The sequence below is a fragment of the Helianthus annuus genome, chromosome 14, assembly GCF_002127325.2.
Source record: "Helianthus annuus cultivar XRQ/B chromosome 14, HanXRQr2.0-SUNRISE, whole genome shotgun sequence".
Classification (NCBI taxonomy): Eukaryota; Viridiplantae; Streptophyta; class Magnoliopsida; order Asterales; family Asteraceae; genus Helianthus; species Helianthus annuus.
In genome coordinates, this window is record NC_035446.2 from 104,133,263 (window position 1) to 104,138,740 (window position 5,478).

Here is a 5,478-nt window from a genome sequence, read left to right on the forward strand (position 1 = left end):
TGGTTAGCACATCTGCCAGCTGATCCTTAGTTGGAACATGATGCAGAGAAATCAAACCTTTTTCATAGCAATCCCTCACAAAGTGATGTCTGATGTCGATGTGTTTGGTGGTTGAATGGGAAACTGGATTTTTGATGATATTTTCTGCTGCCTGGCTGTCCAACATAAGTGGTGTCTTCAAGGTAGTGATACCAAAATCCAGTAACTGATTTTGAAGCCAGAGCAGTTGGGCTGTACAGCTTGCAGCAGCTATGTATTCTGCCTCAGCAGTGGATGTGGAAACAGCTACTTGCTTTTTGCTTTGCCAAGACACTAAGCAATTGCCTAGGAATTGGCACCCTCCTGAAGTGGACTTCCTTGTTTTATCACATCCAGCAAAGTCACTATCTGAGAAACCTGAAAGCTCAATTTTACCATCAGCTGGATACCAGATACCAAGTGTGGGAGCACCGTTGAGGTATCTGAATATCCTTTTTACAGCAATAAGGTTTGACTTTCTAGGGGCTGATTGGGATCTTGCACAGACACATGTTGCAAACATGATGTCTGGTCTAGATGCAGTTAGGTACAATAAAGACCCAATCATGCTTCTATATAAGGTCTGATCAACCAAATCATCCTTTTCTTCAGACATGACCAATTTATTGGTTGCAATGGGTGTACTACATGGTTTACAATTATCCATATCAAATTTCTTTAAAAGTTCTTTGGCATATTTGCCTTGATGGATGAAAGTACCATTTTGCAGTTGCCTTACTTGGAGACCAAGAAAGCACTGGAGTTCACCCATTGCACTCATTTCAAACTCAGCTGTCATGAGTTATCTGAACTCCTCACACATTTTATTACATGTGCTTCCAAAAATGATGTCATCCACATAAATCTGGACAATCAAATCCTTTCCTCTCCATTTTAAAAACAGTGTTTTATCAATCCTGCCTCTGGTGAAACCAATGGAAAGTAAAAAGGTGGACAGAGTTTCATACCAGGCTCTTGGTGCTTGTTTCATGCCATACAAAGCTTTATTTAGCTTGTAGACATGATCTGGATTAAATGGATCCTCAAAACCTGGAGGTTGACAAACATAAACCTCCTCTTGAATCTTACCATAGAGGAATGCACATTTGATATCCATTTGATACACCTTGATGTTGTGGTTGACAGCAAAGGCCAGAAAGAGTCTGATAGCTTCAAGTCTTGCTACAGGGGCAAATGTTTCATCATAATCAATGCCCTCTTCTTGTCTGAAACCTTGAACCACAAGCCTGGCTTTATTCTTGACAACAATACCCCTTTCATCAGTTTTATTTTTGAAGACCCATTTTGTGCCAATAGGACTCACACCCTTTGGCAATGAAACAAGCTCCCATACTTGTTGTCTTCTAAACTGTTGGAGCTCCTCTTGCATAGCTTCTACCCAGCTGTTGTCTTTCAGTGCCTCTTGGTACTTGACTGGCTGATGAAGTGATAGAAAACATGCAAAAAGACAAATGTTTTGGGACTGCTTTCTTGTGAGCACCCCTTCATTGATGTTGCCAATGATTTGATCTGGTGGATGAGATTTCAAGAAGATTAGCTCTCCTTGGTATGGAATAATGGCATTGAGTGGTGAAGGCTGCAGATGTGTATCATCTGAGCTAACCACTGCAGGTGACTTTGATGGCCCAGCAGTGGCTTCAAAAGGTGGTGGCATAGGGGGTAAAGGTGTGGACACCTGCTGACTTTGATCCACTGTTTGAGGACTTTTGTCAGCAGTGTTTGATGAGGTGGTAGCAGTGGTTGAGCTTTGACAACTGTTTTGAACAACTGATGTTCTCCCTGTTGAAGCAGACTTTTGAGGAATGATGATCTCATATCCATAGTCTGGTGATGAATCTTCTGATGGACCTGCAGTGTTAGTCTTGACAGCAGTATTTTCAAAAGTGAATTTTTCAAGATCAAACAATTTTGCAGGATTTGCAGGGATTTTCATTGATGAAAGTTCATTGAACTTTACATTCAAAGTCTCTTCCACTGCTTTGGTCCATGTATTAAACACTTTGTAGGCCTTAGCAGTGGTTGAGTATCCCAGGTGATATCCCATATCAATTTTTGCTGCAAACTTTGAGATAGAATATTTTAAGTTTAAAATGAAACATGGGCAACCAAAAACTTTGAAATATGAGATTAATGGCTTTATTTTATACAGAATTTCATAAGCAGTCTTTTTGTGCCTGGGGTTGATCAAAACTCTGTTTTGGACATAGCAAGCAGTGTTTACTGCCTCTGCCTAAAAAGTTAATGGCAAACCTGAATCTGCAAGCATGGTTCTGGCAGCCTCAATCAATGTTCTGTTCTTTCTTTCAACAACCCCATTTTGCTCTGGTGTTCTAGGGATGCTGTACTGCCTTACAATCCCTTTCTTCACACAGAAGGCATCCAACTCCTTATTTTTGAATTCTGTGCCATTGTCACTCCTGAAGACTTTTACTGGAAGGTCAAATTGCTTTTCAACCTGTATCACAAAGTCTTGCAAAATGCCTGTAGTCTCATCTTTTGAGTGTAAAAAGAAGGTCCATGTAAACCTAGAGAAGTCATCAACAATAACCAAGCAATATCTTTTCTTTTTGAGACTCATGACTTGCACTGGGCCAAACAAATCCATGTGCAGCATTTGCAAACACTGGGTTGTTTTGGACTCTTCAATGGACTTAAAAGAGCTCTTGTGCTGTTTTCCTTTTAAACAGGAAACACAGTGTTCAGGACATGAAAACATTTTTTGTGGTAAGCCTCTTACTAAGCCATTTTTTGAAATTTCATTGATTGTTTTGAGATTTGTGTGTCCCAGTCTTTTGTGCCATAGCTCTATCTCTTTGTTAGAGGCAGCTGAGAACAGACAGGCATCAGCTCTGGGACACTCTCTTGACATGTCAACAACATAAACATTGCCACTTCTTTGAGCAACAAGTTTTGTTGAGCCTTTCTTGATTATTGCTTCAATCTTACTAACCATTTCTGGTCCAACAATCCTACAACAATCCTTTATGAAGAATGATCCAAACCCTTTTTCACTCATTTGAGATACACTCAGGAGGTTGAATTTCAGATTATCAATAAGATTGACATTTTCAAATTTTACATTTCCAGACTTTACTGTACCAGACCCCAGAACTTTTCCCTTACTATTATTACCAAAGGATATATCACCCCCTCCATGAATTTTGAAATCTTGAAGAAGGGCTTTACATCCTGTCATGTGCCTGGAGCCTCCACTATCTACATACCAAAGACTATCTAAGCATGCAGAAGCTCCCTGCACATGAAGTAAAAGGATTAGTTCATAGAGGTCTCCAAAGCCAACAGGGCTTTAGATGGGGTCTCAACAGTGTCTGGGATGGAGGCAGATGCATGGACAGTGGTTAGCACAGAGGTTTGAACATTTTTGAGAATGTTTTTCTCTAACCACTGTTGGGGGTCTTGGCCCATCATCTGTTGATAACCAAAAGGATGTCTGTTCACTCTTGGTTTAGAGGGCTTTTTGTAAGCCTCATAAACATGTGGAATCCTTTGGTATGATGCTTTTTCCTTGCCTTTTCTAAATTGATTGGCAGGGGGTGCATCAGTCACCTGTATATCTCTTTGGACAGACTTTTGGTTCAGCTGTTTTGTGACAGCTGTTTGGACAGGGACAAACAATGGTTGTTTCTTGGTGAACTTGACAGATGATGTTGATGGACTCAAGGATGTTTTTACAGTGTATTCATTCTTTTTTATGTCAAAGTTTTTGAGATACACACATTCTTGAGTTTTGTGATTATCTTTACCACAGATGGTGCAGCTTTCAGCAGGTAAAATGATGCTTGTTTTATTGATATCATATGCTTTTAGATGAAAACAATCTTTTGTTAGATGATTCTTCTTTTCACAGAATTCACAAAACAAGTTTTTGATTTTTTTCTCTTTTCTTCCTTTTCTCAGATTCCTTTGCAACAGGGTTTTGAACCTCTGTTGGGATATCTTTGATAGGAATAACCTTTGCTTTTGGAGCTTTGACACCATCAGTGGTTGTGAAATCTATTGGTTTGAAATTTTCAAGGATATCACCCTCATCAGACCATGTGGGTTTAAATTGGTATTTCTCAATTTCTTCAAAAGTTGAAGATCCCACAGATCTTTCCAGAGTAATTTTGTTACCAAGTTTGTCAGTTATTTTAACTTCTTGGCCATTTTTGTTGGTTGGTATGATTTCAGAAGAAACAGCTTGTATTGCAGCAGTGTTTACAAGATCATCATATTTTCTATGTCCTATACCAAACTTGACATTGCTTTTAAGCTGTTTCTCAAGCATAACCTCATACCCTTTACAAGATTCTACCCATCTTTCACAGGTGATCTGTGTAGAATCTAACTCCTTTTTGCAAACTTGGTATGTTTCTACCATAGTTTGGAGTTGAGTTTTGGTTATGCTTTGTTCTTCTTTTAAGCTGCTGATTTCTTTATCCTTTTCAGCCAATTTGTTTCTAAGTTCTTTTAATGACTTTTCAAATTTGACCTCATCAGACAAGATTTTATCCCTAAGATTTTCATTCACCTCTTTAATGTTAGCAAATGCAATAATACAATTGTCTGAACACAGTTTTTCAAGAACTTGAGGTGATACCTTAGCAGCAGCCATCATGGCACAATCACATTGATGATCATCTTCTTCATCAACTCTTTCTTCTTCCTCACCAGCTTTCTTCAAATCTTCTTTTTCTTTGTTATCTTTGGACCAAGGGTCGGTCGGTGGTTCAATCAGGGTTTCTGAATTTTCTTCCAGCAGTAGTTCACCAGCAACTGCAGTAACCACTGCTTCAGCAACTTCATCCACTGGTTCAGCACTTAGCTATTCACCTTCAGTTTCAACCCCTTCTGGTATTGACTCTAATGCCATCAAACAAAATTCATCATCAAAAGCATCATTAGAAGCATAGAGAGCAAAATTTTCATCACCAAAAAGTTCATCAGGCATGCTGCCCCAATCAACAAAGCCTTGTGTGAAGAAGCTTTGCTGATCTGGTTGTGTCACTGTTAGAGCAGCTGGTTGAGGTGCAACAGGTTGCACTTGTGCCTGAGGAACAGGGGTTTGAACATACTGAATTTGTGGAACAGTGGTTTGAACATAATGCACAGGCACAGGGGTTGCAGCATAATGAGCAGTGTTAACATGTGTTGCAGGGGCATATTGGGTATAATGCACAGTGTTTTGTTGTTGTGGTCTAGGGTTTGATCCAGGGTGAGTAATTATGGGACCAGTGGTTTGACTCCTACATTCCCTAGCAAAGTGACCCAGCCTATTACACTTGTAACACTTGATTTTCGACTTATCCAACCCCACCCTTCAATTCCCATGAAGCCCTGGGAATTTTCTCCCTGTTCTTTTGTAGAATTTGCTTGTTATAACACTAAGCAAAGCCAATTGATGCAAGATGTCCATCTCTTCTAAGTCAGTGGGATCAA